This window comes from Ceratotherium simum, chromosome 19, assembly GCF_057802395.1.
Source record: "Ceratotherium simum simum isolate JZ-2026a chromosome 19, ASM5780239v1, whole genome shotgun sequence".
NCBI lineage: Eukaryota > Metazoa > Chordata > Mammalia > Perissodactyla > Rhinocerotidae > Ceratotherium > Ceratotherium simum.
This window is the reverse complement of record NC_141918.1, coordinates 4963025-4989072: the sequence shown is the minus strand read 5'-3', so window position 1 is coordinate 4989072 and position 26048 is coordinate 4963025. Positions and strand designations below refer to the sequence as shown.

The 26048-nt window shown below is 37.8% G+C and overlaps 1 long non-coding RNA gene across 1 annotated transcript in view; it reads right to left on the bottom strand.

Annotated features, from left to right (window-relative positions):
• The window catches only part of LOC147914490 (uncharacterized), a 68713-nt gene that overhangs the window by 18234 nt on the left and 24431 nt on the right, over positions 1–26048 (bottom strand). Inside the window, exon 2 of the long non-coding RNA XR_015555213.1 lies at positions 1337–1487. This is a non-coding gene — a long non-coding RNA (uncharacterized LOC147914490). The remainder of the gene's footprint in view (positions 1–1336; positions 1488–26048) is intronic.

Genomic DNA, 26048 nt, shown 5'->3' with positions numbered 1-26048 from the left:
GGACCAGCTCCCACTTCCCACCTAACAGCTGTTTCAGTGGCAGCTCTGGCAATATCCGCAGGTAGCTATCTCCTTACCTGGCTGGGACATTTGTACAGACCAGTTGGGGTCTGTCGCCCGCTAGCAAGTTTCTTCCCCTCTGACAGGCTAGGTGTTCCTGTGGTAGCTCTGCCTTCTTCAAAGTCCTTAGTTCTTCGTTGCCTGCATCCCCTCGGCCTAGTAGTTGCTTTTCTGCAAGTGCTATTTCTGAATCCCTTAGAGCAGGAGTTGGCAAACTATGACCAGTGGGCAACATAAGGGAATACCATTATATACTTATCAAATTAGCTAAAAATTCAGAATTATGATAACAGTTAATGATGGGAAAGTTGTGGGGAGGCAAGTATTCTAATGCAATACAGGAATGAGTGTACTAACTTTTGGGAGGTCAATATGGAATATATAATATGTAATTATATATGTAATATGTAATGAAACTCTTAAAATGTGCATATATTCCTTAGCTCAGAAATTCATAAAATAGTGAAAGATGTGGGAGGACTTACATATAGGTGTGCTTATTGTGGTTCTGCTTATAATAGCAAAAACTGGGAAAGCTTTAAATGTCCAACAGTTGGGACTTTCTGAATAAATTACAAGATATCCATGAATTAGACTACTTACACTCATGCTGGAGAATTATATATACTAACATGGAAAAATAGTCATGATGTATTTTTATTCTTGTGCTTATAACAAAATATATATTAAGAGGTTTAAAGGAAAAAATAATCAGTTGGGATTAGGGAGATATTTGCTGTTTTCTTCCTTTTGTTCTTTTGTTTTTCAGATTTAAATGTTTTTTAAGCTCCATGTCATCCAGTATTAAGTGATGTTAAGTCCTCTGTTACTGGACCACTCAGTGAAAACCTACCTTTCCTTATTGTTTAAGAAAGCTTTTCATTTCCTCCAACTCAATATGTGGTCTTTATTTAATATTTATGTCCATTGTACTGGTCCTAGCCATGGGGTAGAATCCGAGCTATCCCCTTGGTATTGAGTTATCATTAGAGCCTGGCTTTAGTGATTTGGGGAAGATGCTTAACATCACTAGATGCCAAGAGCTTGGAAGAAGATGGAAGGTGATGTTCAAACACAATCATCTCCAAACTGAGGATGAAGTTTCCTGACTTCTTTCATTTCTCCTGATAACAATCCCCCTGCTGTCATGCAATGTAAAATATAGAGTTGTAGGGGTGGGGGGTGGTTTGGGCAGGACTTGAGGAGACTGGGAAATATTATCCTGTGGGAAGTGGTTTCTTGAGATACATATTTGTCACAGTCAAAAAATACATACCTTGATATTGGCTGGTGGTGTCATTGCCTGCCTCCTGAGGCCTCTTCAACATCAGGACCACAATGACATCTCCCAGTCTTCATTACTTCAGTGACCACAGAGGCCACGCCTACTAAGGGAGACATCTAGTGTAGATGATGGTATATACTATCTAAAAAAGGTAAAAGAGGACTCTTTAAGTGATAGAATTATGGCTTTTCTGCCTTTGTGTTTTAAAATTTTCCTACAATAAGTGGGTAGTGTTTATGTAAGTATTAATAATAATAAAAGTAATAAAAAAGTATTTGGAGTTAAAAAAGTCTCAATCCAAAGGAATATATTTGATGTAGAATTTCATTCCTTCTCACTTGCCCTTCTTCCTTCCATAAATCGCAGTGCTTAACTGATTACCTTTTCCATCGATGGACAAGGAGAGAGTTTATGGGTATGACAGGCAGAACAGTATACAATCCTGAAAAATCATTTTTATCCTTGAACCATCAGGGACACTGTGATGCACATTTCCAGGGGTCACTACTCATATGTCTTTCATGTGAATGATGCCCCAAGAGGTTGGGAAATGTAGAGATGCTATGCTCTCCTTTATATGTATTTACTTCTAAACTACCTATTTATGCTGTTGAGAATAAGAAGAAGCCCTAGGGGACATTCTAGATTACTTCATAATTTAATGTATTAAGACAGTTTCTCTAAGGGATATATTAACTTTGACATTTGACCTACTGTCCAATAGAATAATTTACTTCTCTGAACAATTTTTCAATTCTTGGAAAAGGTCAGGGTCATTTATTTGATTTCTTACAAAGTGAGAGTCCTGGCATTAAGCTATGGGAAGGTCATTAATATAAATTGGTTTAAAAATTGTTTAAAATTACCAATATGTATGGATGGCTCTAGTGTCTTCTAGGTCCTGGGTTAAATACTTTAAACTGAAATGTCTGCAGGTTATGTAGCTGATGTATCTTCAGACAAGGCAAGATTATTTAAATACTTTTGTGTTATATTTTTTCAGTTCAGGTCCATGCAGTTTTGAGAGTGAAAAGTCACGTGTATGACTTCCTTATCAGAAAGCCATGACCTGTGCCAAGTCTGAGTCTCACTGCCTGTAATTTATTTGGGTCTTGTGTTGACATGAACCTGCTCTTACCCAGAGAAGACTGGCTGGCACTGTGGAAGAAGTCCTGGAGTGTGGGCTCATAGGGTCCCATCTGAGCTCTGTCACCAGTTAGCGATAGCCTAAATGTCTGACCTGTCTGCTTTGTTTATTATCTGTAAAATGAACATACTATTATCTGCTTATATTAGTTTTCTATGGCTGCTGTCACAAATTACCACAATCTTACTAGTTTAAAAACACAAATTTATTATCTTACAGTTTTGGAGGTCAGAAATCCAGCATAGGTCTCGTGGGGCTAAAATCAAGATGACAGCAGGACGTTCCTTTCTGGTGCCCTAGGGAAGAATCCATTTCCTTGTCTTTTCTAGCTTTTAGAGGCTGCTCACATTCATTGGCCTGTGGCCTCATTCCTCCATCTTCAAAGCCAGCAGTGTAGCCTCTCTCTGACCCTGTTTTTGTCGTCGTATCTCTTTCTGTGACCCTCACTCTTCTTCCTCTCTCTTCCCCTGTTAAGGACTCTTGTGATTACACTGGGCCCAACTGGATAATCCAGGATAATTTTTCTATTTTAAGGTCAGCTGATTAGCAACTTTACTTATCTTTTACTGCAACCTAATTCCCCTTTGGCATGTAACTTAACAGAGTCATGGGTTCTGGGGATTAGGATGTGGACAATTTGGGGGGATGTTTTTCTGCCTACCACACTGCTGCACTCATTTTACTTGGTAGTTAAGGGAATAAAATATAAAAGCACATTAACATTATGAATTACTATAATTACATAAATGTCCATTTAAGATATTGACTGTACAGAATATTTTCATGTGTTTCAAGAGGAAAGAAAATTAAAAACTCATCCCCATCAACATTTGATATTACCTGTTTTTTTTGTTTTAATATTAGCCATTCAGTGGTTATGTCATTGTGATTTTAATTTTTGTTTCCCTGAAGACTAATGAGGGTGAATACCTTTCCATGTATTCACTGGCTGTTCATATATCTTACATTGTAAAGGGTCTATTCAAACATTTTATCCATTTTTAAAAATTGCAATCTATCTGAGATTTACAATACAATTGCATTGTATTGAGTTGTATGGGTTTGTGGTGGATTTGTGTTGTGTCAACTAACCCAAGCTGGCACTACTTTCCCCAGGGTTCCCTTCCTTGCATAGTTCTGGTTATTGTGGGCCACAAGAGAAAATTTGCTCAGGATTTGGGGTGTGGACGCGAAGCGGCAGCCATCTTCCTTTTATTCACAGAAGGTTGGAGCAAGGCAGGTGACACTTGCAGCTCACACACTTTGTTGCTTACGTGCTGGTCACTTTGTTGACATGAGACACAGCTGAGTTGAAGCTCCTGTCGCCCAGCCAGACTTCCTCTTTACACTGCAGTGAATCGTGGGCCAGGTGCTTGTTTGTCTCCTATTACTGATTGAATAATGACCCCACAAAAAAGATATGTGGGAGTCCTAACCCTCAGTACCTCAGAATGTGGCCTTACTTAGAGATAGAGTCTTTAGAGAGGTAATCAAGCTAAAATGAAGTCATTAGAGCGGGCTGTAATTGCACACAACTGGTGTCTTTATAAAGAGCGAGGAATTTGTATACAGAGACAGACATGCACACAGGGAGAACGCCATGTGGAAGTGAAGGAAGAGATTGGAGTGGTTCAGCAGAAGCCAAGGAACACCAAAGATTGCCAGCAAACCACCAGAAGCTAAGCTAAGAAGCAAGAGGCATGGAATAGTTTCTTTCTCAGTCCTCAGAAGGAGCCAACCTCACTGACCCCTTGATCTCTGACTTCTAGCCTCTAGAACTAACACAATAAATTTCTTTTCTAAGCCACCCACTTTTTAGTACTTCGTTACAGCAGCTCTAGCAAAACTGGTACATCGCCCCAAACACTGAAGTCAGCAGCCTGAAGGTAGTGAGAGACTGACAAGGGTTCCAGTCTTCCCCTGAGGGTTCTAACCTAACTTTGCAGGTTCATTTGTCCTTGCTTCTCTCATTTCACATCTGGCTTTCCTTCCCTACTTCTTTATCTGCTCATCTCATGTTCTATGATCAGGTGCAGCGGCAACAGCTTCACAGTCTCCATAATTGCATGAGGTCAAATTCATATAATAAAATCTCCTCTCTTTCTACACACACACACACACACACACACACACACACCTCCTAGTGGTTCTGTTTCTTTGATCAAGCCTTGACTGATATAGAATTATTTGTATACTCTTAATACCAGTCCTTAGTCAGATATATGTTTTAGGAAGATTTTTTTTCCTAGTCTGTGATTGTCTTTCCATTTTTGTTGTGGTGTTTTTGAATAGCAGCAAGTTTTAATTTTGATGCACTAAAATTTATTAATTTTTTTCCATTTATGGTTAATGATTTTTTTGGTCTGGTCCAAGAAATCTTTATTTGCTTCAAAGTCATGAAGATACTCTCTGACTTTTTTTGGGAGCATGGTATGGCATAGTGGTCAGGGTTCTTTTTTTTTTTTTTTGGAGATTCAGTTGTTCTAGTACCATTTACTAAAATGATCATTCTTTCTACATTGAATTGCCTTAGTGTCTTTGTTGAAAATCAATTGACCACGTTCAGGTGGGTTTATGGCTGAATGCTATTCTGTTCCGTTGATTTATATGTCTATCCTTAGACCAAGATTAGATTGTAATGACTACTATAATTTTATAGTAAACCTTAAAATCAGAGAATGTAAATCTCCCCACTTTGTTTTTTTCAAAACTGTTTTGGCTGTTCTAGATTTTTTGAATTTACATATAAATTTTAGAATGAGTTTGTTAATCTGTTTAAAAAACCCTCCTGGGGTTTTGATTGGGATTGAATTGGACATATAGATCAATTTAGGAAAATAGTGATTTGTTAATAATGTTGAGTTTTCCAATCTATGGAGATGGCATGTATCTTCATGTATTTAGATGTTCCTTAAATTATCTCAGGAAATGTTGTTTAGTTTTCAGCGTAGAGGTATCACACATCTTTCATTAAATTTATTCTTAAGTATTTCTAAGCTATTGTCAATAGTATTTTAAGATGTTTTCTAATTTTTGTTGCTAGTATATATAAATACAATTTATTTTTGTATACTGACTTTGAATCTAATAATCTTGGTGAATTTACTTGTTAGTTCTAATTTTTAAAAATAGATTCCTGGATAAAATCCAAAACACTAACAACACTAAATACTGGTGAGGATGTGGAGCAACAGAAAATCTCATATATTGCTGAAGGAAAGGCAAATGCTACAGCCTCTTTGGGAGATAGTTTAGCAGTTCTTTACAAAGCTAAATGTAGGCTTATTTTATGATCCAGCAATTGTTGTCTTAGGTATTTACCCCCAAACCTGCATATGAATGTTTATACAAGCTTTATTCAGCATTGCCAAAAACTGAAAGCAACTAAGATGTACTCCAATAGGTTAATGGATGAACAAACTGTGGTACATCCAGACAATGGAATATTATTTAGCAATAAAAAGAAATGAACTATCAAGCCATGGAAGGACATGAAGGAACCTTAAATGCATATGATTAAGTGAAAGAAGTCAATTGAATAGGCTATATATTCTATGATTACAACTATGTGACATTCTGGAAAAAGCAAAACGATGGAGACAGTAAAAAGATTGGTGGTTGCCAGGAGTTTGTGGGAGGGAAGATGGTAAGTGGAGCACAGGGCTGTGAAAATGTTCTGTATGATACTGTAATGGTAGATACACAACATTATGTATTTGTCAAAACTCATAGAATTGTACAATACAAAGGATGAACCCTAATGTAAACCATGAACTTTAGTTAGTAATAATGTATCAATATCAGCTCAACAATTACAACAAATGGACCATACAAATGCAGGGTGTTAATAATAGGGGAAACTGTGTGGTAGGGTGAGGGAGCATCTGAGAACTTTCTATACTTTCTGTGCAACTTTTCTATAAACCTAAAACTGCTCTGAAAAACAAAGTTAAAAAATAGGATTTTGAAATCTCTATTCAATCATGTCATCTTTGAATAAATACTATTTTACATCTTTCTTTCCAGTTTGTATCTCTGTCTTTCTTTGTCTCTCTCTCTCACACACACACACGTTCTCTCTATCTTTTTAAATGGTCCCATGGCCCTAACCAACACTTCTCTACACTGTCAAATAGAAGTGGTGAAAGCATACACACTTGCTTAGTTCCTGATCTTGGGAGAAAATTGTTCAAATTTTTTCTCCTTTACTGTGGTATTGTTGTGAATTACATTGATTAGATTTTCCATGTTAAACCAATCTTACATTCCTGGCATAAACTTTACTTAGTCACGTTTTATTATCATGATAAATGTATTGTTATATATTGTTGGATTTAATTTGCTACCGTTTTGTTGAGGATTTTTATGGCTATGTTCTCAAGGGTTTTGATATGTAAGTGTTTTTTCATATAGTGTTCTTGTCCAGTGTTGAATTCAGGATTATGCCAAACTCATACAACAAGTTGGGTTGGGAAGTGTTCTTTCCTTCTAGGTTATTTGAAAGAGACTGTATAATATTGATATTATTTCATCCTTAAATGTTTGATGGAATTCACCGGTGAAGCAGTTCTGGACTGAAGTTTTCTTTGTGGGAAGTAATTACAAATTCAATTACTTTATGTGGTTATTTGGAGTCTGTTTCCTCTTGTGACAGTTTTGGTATGCTGTATTTTTTAAAAGATTCTCATCTAGTTTCATCTAAGTTTTCTTATCTATTGGCATGAAGTTGCTCATAATATTTATTCATTATCCTTCTAATGTCTATAGCTTCAATTATGAAGTCTCTTCTTTCTCTCCTCATAAGTGCAGCTATCACCCTGATGTGGTGCAGCTTATGGAAGCTTTGTCCATTGGTGAGTGGCTGTTTTCATACAAGTGGTCATTTTAATATGGGCCAGCCTTGCCTGAAGTAAATACTTCTCAATCTTTGTCTAAATCATAAGTAAGATGCTCAATAAAAGTGAGAATTGCATCTTTGGCAAATACAAGGAAACTAACCTAGATTCAACAAGTATGGGGAGTATGTAAGGCAGACCTCAGCAAGGCAATGGCTCGAGGTGGAAGGGTAGTGGGGAGTGTCTCATTAAACTCTGACTACAGCCACAGTAATAGAGTCTCAGGCCTAATGGTGTGCAGCTGTTGCAGTTTAATCTTGAACTATTCAGGCTTTGGCTTTAGCAGTGTGTTTGGGCCAAGTGGGGCCTCAGAAGATGACAGCAGGCCCCAGAAAACGTAGGAAGTAGGCGCCGCTCATGCAATAGAGAAGAGAGTTTTTTCTATTTCCATATACAAGACTTTTAGATATGAAGGCCTAAAAAAAATTATGTGATGCTTATTCTATAAAAGTCTATGGGCCAGGACTTCAAACTACAACAAGTTTCACGAGTGGCTCAGAGCACTGATGTGTATGTTTCTAGCAACCTGAGATAGCGGAGCAGACAGGTGACTTCAGATCTGTTCCTCTGTTGGAAGAAAACAATCTGCATGTTGTTTATAATTGTGTTCTGGCCAAGGGAAGATCATATGGAGGGACTGATTGCTTGTGTTGTGTGTGCCTTGTCAACAGTCTTGTAGGGGATATTCTTCCCATCACAAGGCCTCAGTTGGCTCTGGGTTTGTTAGTTACATAAATCCCAACCATGACTTTAGAATTTAACACAAATCGTGGCTTCATCCACAAGTGTAGGTTTTAATAATAAACAAATAAGCAACACCAAGGTTTCTGGTTCTTATGAAGATGATGAATGAGCCAGTGTGGTTGGCTTGCTCCCCCAAATCAATCATGGAGAAACTATAGAATCAAGTGGTAAAAATGGATTCAAGGAATTAACAACAAGGAAACCCCATGAAGAAATCCTCAGGAGACTGAAGTCTGTGTTCAGCTACTTTGTATACAGGAGGTGGATGGCTGTAGCCTAGGGTAGAGGGTGACAGTAACAGGTTTTGTTGGAGGAACACAGTGGGTAAGATAAACAATGGAAGTCTGTGGAGAGTGATTATGCAGCCTAAACAAATGTGAGGAGATAGATCCCACAGGCCTCAGCAGTTTCATAGCAAGAGGCAGAGGCTACAGACAGGGCTCAAGGCTCCTGCTCACAGGGTGTTGTCATGGGACCCAGAAGCAAACGGCTCAAAGGAGAAATGGAAATGAAGAGGTTTTGAATGACCAAGAAAGTCACCTCAAATGAGACGTGGTGACTAATGGTGACTATAACGACACCATTATAAATGTCTAAATTTTGCAAAAGCACAGTAATATCTCACATGCCAGTTCTCTGATAGGTGGATTTTCTCTCCAGATATGGTCAACATAAGTGTCATTATTACTACAAGAATTAAATGACAAGATGCAACTAAAGTGCTTAGCTCAGGGCTGGGAAAATAGTGCTCAATAAATATTAGCTATCATTTAAAATTATTTTCTTTTTTCTATTTTTTATGAGGAAGACCAGCCCTGAGCTAACATTCCAATGCCAATCCTCCTCTTTTTTGCTGAGGAAGACTGGCCCTGGGCTAACATCCATGCCCATCTTCCTCTACTTTATATGGGACACTGCCACAGCACGGCTTGCCAAGCGGTGTGTCTGCACGCACCCAGGATCTGAACCGGTGTACCCTGGGCCGCCACGGCAGAGTGTGCGCACTTAACCGCTTGCGCCAGTGGGCCCGGCCCACAGTTAAAATTATTTTCAAGATTAATCTGAGGTGTAGGGTACTCCTTGAGTGGCCAATTGAACTCATTTGATAATATCTCTGTTTTGCCCCTCTTTTTATTCAATATCACCAGTAACAAGACCAAAAGAAAAGGTCTCATTATAAGGCAAGAAGAAATATATGATATCTATGAAAATGATATATTCTTGTATAGAAATTTATGAACCTGCAAGCAGAAGTATCCAGGAAATCCTTTTTGGGAATGGACACAAATGATATTCTCAGATAGTGTTAGAGACTGCTTGGGCAAATGAACACGTGTGATGTATTCTGAAAATAGATCACAGAAACTGCACAGAGGCAAGAGATAATGAAGGCAGAGATTTTCCTTACCTGGCTATCTACTAGTTGGTTTATTCTGTTAAAATCAAATACTACTCTGACAGTTCATTTCTAAAAGATATGAGTGATAAAGTGAACTCCTTTGCTGGTCCTAATTCTGCCCGACAAAGAGCTCTTAGTTGGTGAAACGGAAGTGATTGAACCTTGGGATAAAGCAGCTTTTTGTTATGACAAATTTAAAAACTACAGAAAAGTAGTGAATGATAAAACAAACATCCATGTACTTATCACCTGGACTTAATAATTATTCACATTTTGCCTAGGGATCAGTTCTTTCTCTGGTTTTCTAACACTGCCAAATGCCAATATGGAAAATATCACATTAGCAACAACAGTTTAAGTCAAAAATAAAGGAATGGAGCTCTCTATCAGGGTAGTATCTTCTCCTGATTTTATATGATATCTAGTGTTTGTTTTTGCAATTCTCTTGCCCATTATGGGAGCATTCCTTCTAGAGCTTTTCATGAGTAATCTTCATGTCTGTAATTTCCCCCTTTGAAACAAATGGGTGGCCGTTCATTCTCAGTGGGATGCACTGTTTTTCAATATAGAAAAGAGATCATTTCAATGAAATACTTTGGACCTGCAGACCCTGTACAGAGAAAAGGGAAGCAATCAATGATTTTATTTTTATTGATATGGGAAGTAATGATTTTGAGAAATATCTGTATATATACAATGCAATAGTAGGGTGACTTCTATTTCAAAATAAATCTTGAATTTGTAAATAAAATAGTACTTCACCTTTATATAATGCTATTCCTTCCAAGAGCTTGAGATTTTTTCAAATTTATTTCTTCATTTATTTTCATCATAACTATATAGATAAGAAGGGATAGGTATAATTTAATGATTAACATTCTAAAGAGAAAATGTATCTTTTGGAAATTTTATTTGAAAGTTAAGAGAGTATATCTCATTTTCTCTTGCCAAGAATTGTGAAGACCACAAAATATATTGAAACATATAAATATATAAGTTTATAGTGTAGGTATCCCTTTTTTCTTGAAACTTTATATATTGATGCTTATAACCCATAGAGTACAAAAACAAAACACATAAAAATACTATATGCTTTGTTTTATGACTATACATGCTGTGATATGTCACTATACCTCTGAAAGACAAGCATTTGTCTATAGTAAACTCTAAAAGCATCAAGTCAGCTTAAATATATGCCTTGGTGAAAGTAGTATAGAGAGAGGAACGTAAGCAGGCTTGATGAAGTCCTGTTAGATACAAATAAGAAAGATCATTAAAACTATTTAAGATAATGCTCTAATAGTTTTCTGACAATTCCAAACCTATGCATGTAATTCTCATTGAAACGTGTTTGAAATCATATCTTCCAGTGAAGAATTTATACTAAAGTATTATTAGGTGTAATCTATTCTTTTAAGGATTAAAGATAATTTTATTTCTCTATTTGTATTTTTTAGTATTTTTCACCTATTTTTAAAGTACTTTAATATTAAGAAAGAGAAGAAATACATGTTTTTAAAAAGAAATAATGTCTTGGTGAACTCTTAGAAATTTACTTGTAAGAGGAATCCTACCCCAAACAGTACATTTACCAAAATATGGCATTAAAGAAAATAGAGATTCTTTGTCATACTTTTAAGTTATTGCATTTATAATTCTTGTGCATTTAATGACTTAGGATTCTGATCCATCAATCATTATTTGTTAAGCACTCTCTATGCTATTAACACTTTAATATGTGTTGTGGGACAAAAAAAAGATGATAAATCATGGAGCTTTCTTGTAATGTGCACAACATTATAGACAAAACGTGCATGCTAAAAATTAAAGTAGAATTAAATGCTAAACTGCATTACTGGGAGTGCAGAGAATGGAGAGATCAGCCTGGAGCAGCCTGAGATTTTATAAAAAAGATGAGATTTGAGCCGGCCTTTGAAAGAAGTATGATTAAGGGGCCTTGAAAGTCAGGACATAGAGAAAATAATTTTTTTTTTTTTTGGTGAGGAAGATGAGCCCTGAGCTAACATCCATGCCAATCCTCCTCTTTTTCCTGAGGAAGACTGGCCCTAAGCTAACATCTATTGCCAATCCTCCTCCTTTTTTTCCCTTTTTCTCCCCAGAGCCCCAGTAGATAGTTGTACTTCATAGTTGCACATCCTTCTAGTTGCTGTATGTGGGACGCGGCCTCAGCATGGCTGGACAAGCAGTGCGTTGGTGCACACCCGGGATCCGAACCTGGGCTGCCAGTAGCAGAGCGCGCACACTTAACCGCTAAGCCACGGGGCCGGCCCCTAGAGAAAATAATTTTTTATGTACTGGGCAGTAGGAATTCATCATTAGTTTTGATGAAGCGAATTATGGGGGGAAATTCTGTCTTAAGAGAATAGTCTGGATGTTCTCTGTTGAATAGGGGGCAAGACTTAGGAAAGAGTGACAGTGACAGTGGAGACTGGCTGTCCCTGATTTCCCTTCTCTCTCTACAGCAAGGGAACCCTGGGATTTTTAGTGGGGCACATGGTGATCCATTTCCTAGCTTTCCTTCCATTTAACTGTGGCCATGTGATTATGTTCTAGCCTGGGGGTTGTGAGGATAAATGATAACGTGATACTTCCAAAGACATGTCCTTAAAGAAAGGGGCTGTACTGTTTATCCCCCTCTATCCTGTTGCTGTATGAGAGAGAAAATATCTGCTATTTTTTTAAAGGTGTGTTAACTCAGGTTTCTATGTCATGCAGCTAAATCTATATCCTAACTAATTTAAAATTTGGCATGTGAAAGTGGAGAACTAAATATAAGAGAAACTTAGGTACATTTGTTTGATGCTTTCAAAGACACAGACATTGCAGAATTTAAAGAGGATGGCATTTTTTTATAGTGTGGCAAAATGGTGGCAAATATACCTTTGATACCTGGACAGGCAGATTATGAGCCAAGTGAGCCAAAAATTCCAAAGGAAATGGTGGGAGAAATTAAATGTCTGTTGGCTGCTTCTTACCTCTTTTAAAAGGCCCTACAACAGAGAGGAGAGCTCAGGCTAGAACTAGCTGTTTTGTTGAGCGACTCTGTCCCTGAGGCAATCTCAGATAACTGGGAGTCTGGTAATTTGGAGCCTTATGAGGCTGAAAATGTCAACTGATTCTGTAATCCCAATTCAAGCAATTATAGAACTGTCAGTCTTAGCAGGAGACAAGAATAGGGTCCCAAACCTTTTCAAGCAAACCTGTTAGATTATGGGAACCAGTCTAGCTGCAAAAATGAGATTAAGCGTTGCCTTGCCAACTATGTCTCAGTTGGCTTCCAGTAGCTGTTGGTTATGCCAGAGAATGTTCTAGGCAGAACACAGACTTGATAAGTAACATGTCAGTCCTCGAGTCTTGAAACAATCTGCTGATGAAATCTTTAGCTGTGTTTATCCCTTGAAAACTAAAAGACTAGAAGCCTAGTAAATTTTTGAGGGAATATTATTGCCAAATAATCCACATTCCGGGCCTGCCAAAGCCTGTGATTTTTTTGACTTCTAAAGCAACTTGCGAATCTGCAAGCCTACATTGATGGGAAGTAGGTTGTAAAAGTGTGCAGCCTCACTTCAGATGTGTCTAAGGAGGATAATGGACAAGAAAGAAACCCCTAGAGGGCACAACCAGAGGCCTGTGAGGAAAATGGACAAGTGGACAGCAGAACTGAGGTCTTCTAGATTGGCTAATGGAGACACTTATGAGCTCTGGGAATTTTCACAATATGGCCCGTATATATATTTTCTCAAATTTAAGATTAACTTTTTATTTAAGAATATACATCATATAAAAGTTTTATCTCATAAAAATATGCCCCATATTAAATAATTTTAAAGATACATAATTACTTATAGGTAATGCTTTCAATCTAATTTATCAATTATCATGAATCCTTTTGGTCCCTAAATCTGCCTTTGTTTTCTCTCCTAAGGCTGGGTGCAGAACATAAGTGCCCCATGGGGAGGGGCAGGACATCAAGGGTGCTAGGGAGATCAGTCTCAGTTATCATTGTTGATGCCGAGGGGCACTCAGTACCACGGCCATGTTACTCAAACATAAATGAGAAAATAAGCTATAGGAGCGACCTTCATGAGGTTTTTCACATAAAGTATATTTCATATCACTAAAGATATTTCATAATTGGGTAGCTTTTATTGTGGTTATCCTATCACTGGGTATTTTAGGTAAGACAAATGCCTTTTTTTTCAGTAAATGACTCGACCACATCTGGACCTGATATAAAGGAGTGCATATCACTGAAAAAATGGATTTCAAGCTGATGCAGTAATTTGATACAGCCTTAAGGTGGTGTCCTTTGAGGTCTGGGTGAGTGTGTTGCGTATATTGGAAGAAGCGTGCTGTGCCACTCAGATCTCTTTTTAAGAGAGCTTCTGCAGCAAGCAGTGTAGTCTGCCAACAACCTCAGCTGCAGCGCCTGTGAGATCCGTCAAAGTATTCAAGCAGAGGACACGTTCTCCCTGACTCTCTCTGGGCAGCGCTAGCCAATGATTGAGTGTGGTGGGCGTTCTAGGCGCTGACCACTGCTGCCCAATATGATACTCATGCAAAGGGCAATTTTTGCAGTGTAGCTCCCTGCTGGGCTGGTCGAGAGTTTTTCTTAGAATGGTACCACACTGTGGGCTCTTCCTACCCAAGCCTCCTTCTTCTTGCTTTCCTTTTACTGATGTCAGACCTACATTGAACATTCAAAGCTTTTCCTGCCTACTCCTCCTCCCTCTTCCCTTCATCTTTCAAGGCATCCCCACAGGATACATCTCTTGCGATTCTAACTCTGCCTTGACCACTGCTTCCTGGAGGTCCAGAACCGATACAGGCACACAGGCATATTGTTCATTGTAGAGTTAAGTAGTATGCCAGTATTCCGTTTCCTTGTCTGTGGGATACAAGTTACTACCCCTGTGCCACTCAATGGAGAATGTTTCTTGTGTCAAGTTCAAATAGATTCTCCTTTTTACACTTCACTAATTGCCTTTGTTTTATCCTCATTTTTTTTTTTTTTTACAAATTCCCAACCATATTATCTATTCTATTTATTCTCATCTTTTCCCTGAGTCTGTCCACCCCAATCCCCTGTCTCCTGGCTCCAGTCTTTACTAGGGGTCTCTAGGACAGCTATGTGGCTGTCACCCTGGAATTTCCCTTCACTGCTCTCTTGGGTTGAGAATCACTATTTTGGGGGCCCCTAGGCCTTCTTTCTTTGTTTTGATGGAATGCTTTCCTATTTTCTTACAATATATTTTCATTCCTAAGGAAGGTTCATTTAAGGTAAACTTCTGAGTCCTTTCATACTTGAAAACATCTTTATTGTGTCCTCGTGAGTGATTGTTAGATTGGCTTAAAAATCTGGGATAAAAATAATTTTTCCTGGGAATTTTGAAGGCCTGGCTCCATTGCCTCTCCACATCCTATGTTCTGATGAGAAGGCTAATATCTATGATTTTCATTCCCGTGCAGATAAGCTGTCTTTTCTCCTTGGTAGCTTTTTGGATTGTTTCTTTAACCTCAGAGGTATGACATTTTGCCAGGACATAGCTAAGTCCTGGGCACAGAATAAGTTCTTTTGATCTAAAGGCTGGATCCATCGTCAAGGAAATTATCCATTAGAACTTCTGTGATAATTTTTCTCTCTTTCTTATTTTCTCTTTCTGGAATTCTTATTTAGATGTAAAACGTCTTGGAATAATCCTTCGAATCTCTTGTCTTTTCTCCCATGGTTCAGTCTCCTTGTACTGCAATCTGGGAGATTTCTTTAGGTTTATTGTCTAACTTTTCTATTGAATTTTTATTTTGCAATCAAATTTTAATTCTGAAAGTTTTTTCTTCTTATCTCATACTGTCTTGTAGTTATTTTATGAACACAGTATCTTTTTAAAAAGTTAATCATTTTTGGGAAAATACATCATACATTTATTTGGGAAATAAATCATACATTTATGATTATATTATAAATGTATAACAAAACAAATACCTGTGTACCTATCATCCTGGGTAAGAAAGGAAACAACAGCACCATAGAAGCTCCTGTGTTCTCCTCTTGGTCATATCCCCCTCCTCTCGAGAGGTAGCTCTTACACTGAAGGTTGTATTAATCATTCTTTGCTTTTAAAAATGCTATTATCATCTATGTGTGTATTCCTAAACACTGATTATTTAGCTTTTCCTCTTTTGGCACTTTATAAATGACTGCATGTTTTTCTTTGTGAATTGTTTCTTTTGATTTTTGGAATTTCTTATTCACCGATAGTTTCCATTCTGTGCTCCTTGTAGTTGATAGTTTATTATCTTTTTTTAAAAAAGGGTTATTACCATTTTAATGAAGCCTCAGGAGAGAGAGGAGGTAAATGTGTGTGCTGAGTCCGTCATATTAAACTAGAAGCCTAGATAAGATTTTTTTGAATCGTATGTGGATCATACTATTTCAGTAATTCATGCTTGGTCTATTAGCATATATATATTTACTATATGTGCTACATATGAAAGTAACAATTTAAAAATATTTGTGATTCAAAATCTGAGCTAAATGCTCTTAAGGAGATAGTGGGATGTAACGAGATTAAAGACGAGTCAGGCCTGGGTTAAAATCCCTACTCCACCACCTTTTAATTGAGAGATACTGGGCAAATCACTCAGCTTCTAAAATCCCCAATTTCACCCCCTGTAAATTCCAAAGTGTTATTTGATGACTAAATGAGGAGCGCGTGTGAGGGTTTAGCCTAGTGCCCAGCACATGGGAAACACTCAATAAGCATAGCTCTTGTTCCTCCCTTGTGTTCAAGAAGAGCGAAGCTGTTCTGTCCTAACAAATCTCACGAGCAGGGCTATTTTTACCACCTGTGGAGTCATGCAGGGCCCTGTGCTCAGATGGGCCCCATGCTTGGTTTAATGCTCCACTGTCACTGTCTTGAAATTGTTAATAATTTTATCTTTGAGCTTGTGTTACGTAAGCGAAGTCTGATGGGGCAATGGAGCCTGCGTGCGAGCAGAGGAGGCACGTTTCATATGTGTGGCCACCTTTTTTTGTCATTTCAGAAATCCCGTGAATGCATGATGCATGGGAGTTCAGTGGGAGGCAAACAAGTTCAAGGTGAATGTTACGACTGTGACTGAGTAAGCAGGGGTGCCGACAGCCCTGAGAGCCACGCTGTTTTTGAACCAGAATTTGCTTTGCGTGCGGAAGGAAGGCAGAGGCATTCTAAGAAACACAACAACCATGGAGACTTCTATTGGTCCTCTATCAGCAAATTATTTATGCTAGAAATGATAACACAGAAAGGGAAAGAGAGGGTGACCCACAGTTCCTTTTTCTTTCAGTCCTTCCTTACTTATTGGTAAGCCAAAGGCATAGAGTGTTGGTAGAATGTACTGGTACCAAGAAGTGAAATAAAAACAGTTGAGTTGGTTTTGTGCAATGTTTCCACTCTTCTGCTGAAAATGAAATACATATGCATGTATGAGCTATGAAATATGAGTTATGTAATTTTGATGATTCTGCATACCAGTTAAGTGCCCTTGTCTTTAAAAACTGTTATTGCATAGTGCAAACATGAATGGTACAAGTCAGGCTAGTAATTTAAAATTTTAATTTTCTTAACTTAGAAAGACATTAAGTAGCAAATGAAAAACACCATAACAAGTCCAGAAAGATACCGTGGAAGAAAGGAAAATCTTTGTGTTTTAGTAACTTCAACAGGATTTTTTTCCCTAGCACTTGAAACAAGGGAGTCTGTGCTTTCATTTTATTCTAGGCCTAACAAGTTACGAAGCCAGCTCTACTGACAAGAACATTTACTGAATTTCAAGTCCTGCTCTTTATCAGCACAATCTGGAAAACAATAGCCAGTAACTTGAATTTGCAATTTTCTTTTATGACAGATGGAGACAATATCATAGAACACAATCTAATCCTGCTTTTAGATAATTAATTGTTTGGCGAAATTAGTGACTCCAGGGCCAAAAAAGCCTGCTTAAATGGAGGAAGTGGAGAGAGAAGAGCCAGTAAATCTCTCACTGTGCTTCAGTGGTTTTAGGAGAAGAAATTATACAACAAGATTGTGTGGAGGAGGTGTAAAACGTGAATTTTACTCCTTTCTGAAAGGTTGTGTGTGAGTAAGCTTAGAATCCAGTGCTGCCCGGGCTACTGCCAGTCTTGCTAGGCTGATAGATGCTTGGTGGCTGGAAGTATGAGGGGAAAACAGAACTGAATTGAATGACTGAGCAATTTTCTTTTTAAATCCATGAGAAAGAATTCATACGAGGTTCATCATCTAATTAAAGATCAAGGAATAACTGGTGACACTACTGTGTCAAATAAATCATTTTTGTATTTTTGAAATAGAGCTTGTTATATTGAAAATAATTTTTACACAAAAGTGCTGTAAAAGGGAATAGCAGCCAAGATGAAAGCCACTGACAGGAGAAAGACAAGAAAAAGGAAGGATCCTATAAGCGGGGCTGAAGGGGAAGTTTCTGGGAAGAGTTTCGGGGAAGTTTCTGGGAAGTGTTTCAGGGAAATTTTTCTTGTGATTTCTTACTTCTCAGCAGAGGGTAAGGGTGATATCAGGATGGTTTCAGAACTTGAGCTATAATGCCCAACTGTGTGATATTTATTTCACTTTAGAAAGGCATTTAAGGGCCGGCCCCGTGGCTTGGCGGTTAAGTGCGCGCGCTCCGCTGCTGGCAGCCCAGGTTCGGATCCCAGGCGCGCACCCATGCACCGCTTCTCCGGCCATGCTGAGGCCGCGTCCCACATACAGCAACTAGAAGGATGTACAACTATGACATACAACTATCTACTGGGGCTTTGGGGAAGGAAAAAAGGAGGAGGATTGGCAATAGATGTTAGCTCAGAGCCAGTCTTCCTCAGCAAAAAGAGGAGGATTAGCATGGATGTTAGCTCAGGGCTGATCTCCCTCACAAAAAAAAAAAAAAAAAAAAAGAAAGGCATTTAAATGTCACAGCAGTCTCTGTGGTTTGACTGCCTTAAAATGGGTAGCTGCTATTAGGTGGCACTGTTTGCAGGTTTGTGCAGGCCAGAGTTGTTTCAAAGAATATTATTTATTGAGAATTAAGATCTAAAGAAAGCGATTAAGAAGTCAAAGAAAACCGGGTTTGTTTAAAACACCTACACTGCCACACACAAGCACTTCTTTATTCAGACATCAGTGCTTTGAATAGCTGAGGTTGGCATGTGGATAAATCCAGAGTCCATAAGGAAAGGTTAAAAGGCAAGATTTAACATATAAAGCAAGCAAGAAAGTAAAATATTGCCTTTTTTAAATACCACCACTTTCCTTTTATTTTTTTCTTCTTATTGACGATTGCCATTTATTACAGTGTAATATTGCTGGCCTGTTCTTAATCTTCACCGAGTCTGGAGTCCTTGGAGGGGTCTTTGCTCTATGAGACCCCGGAAGCATTTTCTTGCTAGTCTGACTGCTTTAATAACTTGTATACGTCATAAGTAAGTGAGAAACAAGGTACTTCAGGGTAAAAGCCTTCAGACTTTTTAATTGTTGAATTAATACCTTATCTTCCTAAATCCCTTTAAAAGTCTCTTAAATTATGGAAGTAAAGTCCTTCTCTTTACTTGTTTTCCACAGGTCAAAACTGAAGCTTCAAAAGAAGGAAGGTGGGTGAGGTTTGTACATCTTTCAAAGTAGTAATTGTATAAAATAAAAGAAAGATAATTCATTATGAATATATTTTGACACCTAATGATCATCACTTTTTTTCCCTAAATGCTCATAGTCAGTCTCTCTTATTATTTCATAATAATAGTAGTAATAATAATAACAAACACAATTTATGGTGCTTACTCTCTGCCACTACTGGGCTTTGCATGTATTAATCCATATAATCCTGGCAACTACCCTATAAAGTACTTACTATTATTCTCATTTTACACACAATGAAAATGAAACACAGAGGCATTAAGAAATATGCCAAGGCCACACATCTTGTAAGTGGTGGATGTAGGATTTGAACTCAGGTTGCCTGGTATTGCTACACTATGCTGCTTTCTCAACTTTTATCTACAATTTTATAATTTAGAATCAATATTTTAAATTCAGTGAAGTGATATTGTCGTATAATGACACTACATTTGGATTTAAGTCTTTGTATTCTGATTATAATGCATATTTTAAAAATTAGAATAAGAGTAAATATATTCTGTTTTAAAATTTGCAAAGATATGGAGAATTTATGACATGTTCTCTAGGTTCTGAGAGAAAGTTAAGGTCTCCTTATTGGTTGTTATACTAGAAACGGAATTGGTAACTTCTGCTATCGTGGCACTGAATTCCACTGTATTGAAATGCCAGGCAGGAAGATTTTGCCTCTTGCTTCTCTGTAGAGCAGGTTACATAATTTTATGAGATTGATGCTAGTCAGCAATAGGAGAGTCTGAAGACAGCACTTGCAGACATATTAGAACCTAACAATACTTTTGAGGGAAGGTTATCTGTTGACAACCCGCCAAAAGTGCAGAATAATATAGGAATCAAAGATGGAAAAGATGGAGAGAATCAATAAATATTTATTGATTTGATGTTATTTGGTTCTAAATTATTTAAAGATTATCATTCTTGTGTTGCTTTGGTTATCTCTTGTTATGCTCTTATGATTAGCCAATCTCCTCTGCTTCCTTGATACATTTGTGGAAACCATATTTATGCATATTAGTGATACATCCTTATGAAGAGAAGAAGATCAGATGGTACTGAATAAATGGCCTTTTCATTGCAGTTACATAGCATATATATTTAAGCAAAAATAATTGGAAATCTCCAAACCATGGCAGGGTATACTTTATTCTCTATAGGTAATTCTGTGACTAAAGAATGAGGGTAGTTCTCAAAGCTAGCAATACAGTGTCCAGAATAGTTAGCAAATGAGTTTTGCAGCTAATTAAGAATTAAATTATTAAGCAAATTTCCCCAGCAACCAAAAGTGCAGATAAAAGAGACTCATTCTTATCTATCAAAATGACAACAAAAATGGATTTTGCTCAATGATAGATGGTATAGGGAAATGGGCTCTTTCATATACTTGTTTTTTTACTAAGGTAGCATTGGTTTATAACATTATATAAATTTAAAGTGTACGTCATTATATTTTGACTTCTGTATAGACTACATCGTATTCACCACCAAAAGTCTAGTTGCCATCCATCACCATATAAGTGTGCCCCTTTACCCCTTTCATCTTTCCCCCAACCCCTTACCCTCTGGTAACCACCAATCTGTTCTCTGTATCTATGTGTTTATTTGTTGTTATTGTTTTTTTTATCTTCTACATGTGAATGAAATCGTATGGTTGGCTTTCTCCATCTGACTTATTTTACTTAGCATAATACCCTCAAGGTTCATCTCTTTCATTTTTTTTTTTTTGTGACTGAGTATTATTCCATTGTATGTGTATACCACATCTTCTTTATCTATTCATCCATTGATGGGCACTTAGATTATTTCTGAGTCTTGGCTATTGTAAATAATGCTGCAGTGAACATAGAGGTGCATATATCTTTTTGAATTTGTGTTTTTGTGTTCTTTGGATGAATACACAGAAGTTGAATTTCTGGATCATATGGTAGTTCTATTTTTTAATTTTTTGAGAAATCTCCATACTGATTTCCTTAGCAGCTGTACCAATTTTCATTCCCATCAGCAGTGTACAAAGATTCTCTTTTCTCCACATCCTCTTCATCACTTGTTGTTTCTTGTCTTTTTAATAATAGCCATCCTGATGGTGATGAGGTTATATCTCATTGTGATTTTGATTTGCATTTCCCTAATAATTAGTGATGTTGAACATCTTCTCATGTGCCCATTGACCACCTGCATGGAAAAATCTTTGTTCAAACCTTCTGCCCATTTTTAAATTGGATTGTTTGTTTTTTTGTTGTTGAGTTGTATAAGTTCTTTTTATATTTTGGACATTTTCAGATATATGACTTGCAAATGTCTTCTCCTAATTGGTAGGTTGTCTTTTCATCTTGTTGATGGTTTCTTTTTTGCTATTCAGAAGTTTTTTAATTTGATGAAGTCCCATTTGTTTATTTTTTCTTTTGTTTCCCTTGCCTGAGGAGACGTATCCAAAAAGATATGGCTAAGATCAATGTCGAAAAGCGCACTTCTTACATTTCTTCTAGGAGTTTTATGGTTTGAGGTCTTACATTCAAGTCTTTAATCCATTTTGAGTTAATTTTTGTGTATGGTGTAAGATAGTGGTCTAGTTTCACTCTTTTGCATGTGGCTGTCCTGTTTTCCCAACACAATTTATTGAAGAGACTTCCTTTCTCCATTATATGTTTTTGGCTTCTTTGTCAAAAATTAGCTGTCCATAAGTGTGTGAGTTTATTTCTGGGCTCTCAATTGTATTCCATTTATGTGTGTCTGTTTTTCTGTCAGTACCATGCTGGGTTTTTTTTTTTTTGGTGGGGAAGTTTGGCCCTGAGCTAACATCTGTTGCCAATCCTCCTCTTTTTGCTTGAGGAAGATTGTGCCTGAGCTAACATCTGTGCCAGTCTTCCCCTATTTTGTATGTGGGATACCGCCACAGCATGGCTTGATGAGCGGTGTGTAGGTCTGAACCCAGGATCTGAACCTGTGAACCCTGGGCCACCAAGGTGGAGCACTTGAACTTAACCAGAAGGCCACCTGGTTGACCCCAGTACCATGCTGTTTTGATTACTATAGTTTTGTAGTATACTTAGAAATCAAGGAGTGTGACACCTCAGGTTTGTTTTTTTTCCCTCAAAATTGCTTTGGCCATTTGGGGTCTTTTGTTGTTCCATACAAATTTTAGGATTGTTCGTTCTACTTCTGTGGAAAATGTCTTTGAGACTTTGATAGGGATTGTGTTGAATCTGTAGATTGCTTTAGGTAATATGGACATTTTAACTATTCTCATATACTCTTTTTTTTTAATTTTAATTTTTATTATTATTATTTTTTTCCCCAAAGCCCCAGTAGATAGTTGTACGTCATAGTTGCACATCCTTCTAGTTGCTGTATGTGGGACGCGGCCTCAGCATGGCCAGAGAAGTGGTGCGTTGGTGCGCGCCTGGGATCCAAACTTGGGCCGCCAGTAGTGGAGAGCACGCACTTAACCACTAAGCCATGGGGCCGGCCTTCTCATATACTCTTGAAGGGGAGTCAGCTGATATAATTTTTCTGGAGGGCAATTTAGAGATATATATGTATGTATACATGTATATATATGTATCAGAAATCTTAAAATGGTTGTACTCTTTGACACAACAATCCCATTTATAGGAATTTATATTTAGACAATATTTCATGCATGTTTATAATGATAATTTTCTAAATATTGTTTATAACAACGTGAATTGAGAAACAACATAACTATTAAATAATGATAATTTATTATTAAATTATGGTAACTATCTAAAACAAAAAAAAATGCAGGAGAAAAATATCTAATGACATGGAAAGATGTTTATAATATATTTTAAGCAAAAAAGAAGAATACAAAACCGTGTGCATATTACAATGATTTTGTGAAAAAATACTGAAGACTAAAAATAGAATAATATATATCAAAAGCCTGGCTGGATTTATCTCTGGATGGTGGGCTTATGGGTAATTTTATTTTCTTCTTTGTGCTTTTTTAATTTTCAAAGGTCTACAGTTGACATATATTGCATTTGTAATATGTGAAATACATTAATAGTTATATTTTTCCCAGAAGAAAGAAATATAACACTTTATTGTTATTACTCTAAAAACTAGATAATCAAATGTTGTATCAGCACAGTTTGAAAGAGTCTTTTTATAAGTAAATTGGCCAACTTCCACTTCCAGGTAAGAAAGTAGCATGTATCAGACCTATTTTCCCATTGAGAACAATTAGAAATGCTGGATAAATTGCAAAGTTTTTGGGCAAATGTTTGTTTGAAGGCATTGAAGAGCTGCAAGGCAACAGGACTTGATGGCCAAGATCTCCAAGAGAAATAAATGCATCGAGATGAGTCCAGTATTCTGCAGTGCTTCTCCTTTGAGGGATTGACTAATTTGGAAGCAGCAGTTGAGAGGGTTAGAGACTGAGCAGAAAATTATGATTAAAAGACTAAGAATCTAAGCATAGCTTTAGTTATTTCTATTTTTGGGGGAGACAAAAATTCAAATCCAATGTCTATTAAAGAGCAGGAGCCTTGATAAACTGTCTAGGCTTTTATTTGGGAAGCCGGAGGACTATATTCTAAGAGTAATGGCAAATTGTAAATAAACCATCATAAAGGCTGAAACTCAGCTTTGAAATACATTAATCATAATTGGATTAAGGAAATCAGCCTCTATTCTTTCTCATAGAAGCATAAGTAAATTCTCTTTGGAAGCAGATAACATCTAAAGCCTCAATCTATTCCTGCAACTGTTTATTCAAAATGCTTGTTATTGAATAAAAAACTTATTAGGCACACCAGAGAATAGGCTTAAAAAATGAAAACCCAGGAGCTGTCCTGGTAGCATAGTGGTTAAGTTCATGTGCTCTGTTTTGGTGGCCTGGGATTTGCCAGTTTGGATCCCAGGCATGGACCTACACACTGCTCATCATGCCATGCTGTGGCAGTGTCCCATATACAAAGTAGAGGAAGATTGGCACAAATGTTGACTCAGGGACAATTTTTCTCAAGCAAACAGAGAGGACGATTGGCAACAGATGTTAGCTCAGGGCCAATCTTCCTCACCAAAACAACAACAAAAAGAAAACCAAGCGAAAAACAGACAAAACCAAACAAACCCATAGGCAATCCAGGTACTGGATGAATCAGACATAGTCTTAAAAATAACTGTGATTACGGCCCTGCCCGGTGCTGTAGCAGTTAAGTGTGTGCACTCTGCTGTGGCGGCCCGGCATTCAGATCCTGGGTGTGCACCCATGCACTGCTTATCAAGCCATGCTGTGGTGGCATCCCATATAAAGTGGAGGAAGATGGGCATGAATGTTAGCCCAGGGCCAGTCTTCCTCAGCAAAAAGAGGAGGATTGGCAACCGATGTTAGCTCAGGGCTAATCTTCCTCACAAAAAAAACAAAACAAAAACAAACTGTGATTAATATGTTCAAAATGTAAATGATGAGGTAAAAAATAGAAAAAAATGGAGAAGTGACGTCCATGTCATGGTGGAGTGAGTTGTTCCCTTTGTTTCTCCCCACTAAGTTACAACTAAACGGACATTTGTTAATGAACAGAGGATTTCCTATGCAGCACAACAGGATGCCTGAGAGATCCACGCAGCCATTCATCTGAAGGTGGGTGGACTGGATCCCTAGGAAGCAGTGGAACTAGGTGAGCAGACCCTTCTCCTTTCCTGGCAGCAGCAATCCAGATCATGGGTCCTCGCTTAGTGGCTGATGCAACTGTAAGAGGAGGCAGGGGGAGCCCAACTTGCATGTGAATGATTTTGGAGTGGTAGCCTGGCCTGCAGGAGCTCCTACTGTGCTGCAGTGGCCCTGCCCATGAGAACGCACCCCCCTGAGTGGCGGTGGCTCAGCCCCCAAAAAGGAACCCTGCTTATCAAGCACAGTAGCTCAGTCAAATTGCCTGCAAGTGTAGAGCCAGCCCACACATGCAAAAGAAAGTGCCTCTTCCCCTTGCCTAGCACAGCAACTCAGCAGATCCCCTGCCTAGCGCAGCGGTCCTGCCCACATGAGAACAATCTGCCAGTGGAACACAGAGGCCGTGCCTGCATGTGTGTGCATGGCCTGCCAAGCAGCTGTGGCCAATGTACAAACACAGAGCAGCCCTACCAGCACAGCATACAGCAGAAGGGGCAGGATCAGAACATACAGCTCCTGCTCCCCCCCCAGCAGGGGCAGGTGGAATCTGTGACCTGACACTACCACAAATGCACCAGCAAAGGATCAATTCATCAAACACCATGAAGAACTACAGTAACACTTCAGAGCAGAAGGAAAATGACAAGTCTCCAGAAACCAACGCTAAGGTAACAGAAATTTATAATCTAAATGACATAGAATTCAAAATAGTTGCCATAAAGAAACTCAATGAGTTACAAGAAAACTCAGAAAGACAGTTCAATGAGCTCAGGAATAAAATTAATGAGGAGAAGGAATAGGTCACCAAAGAGATTGAAACTATATAAAAAACAAACAGAAATTATGGATATGAAGAACACACTTAATGTGGTTAAAAAATAATCTAGAAACTATAAAAAATAGAACTGACGTTATGGAGGACAGAATTAGTGATTTAGAGGATAGAAATATAGAAATGCTTCAGGTGGAAGATGAAGGAGAACTAAGATTTTAAAAAATGAAGAAATTCTTTGAGAAATATTCCACTCAATTAGGAAAAGCAACATAAGGATTATAGGTATTCCCGAAGGAGAAGAGAGGGAGAAAGAAGCAGAGAGCTTGTTCAAAGAAATAATAGCTGAGAACTTCCCAAACCTGGAGAAGGAACTGGACTTACAAGTACATGAAGCCAATAGAACTCCT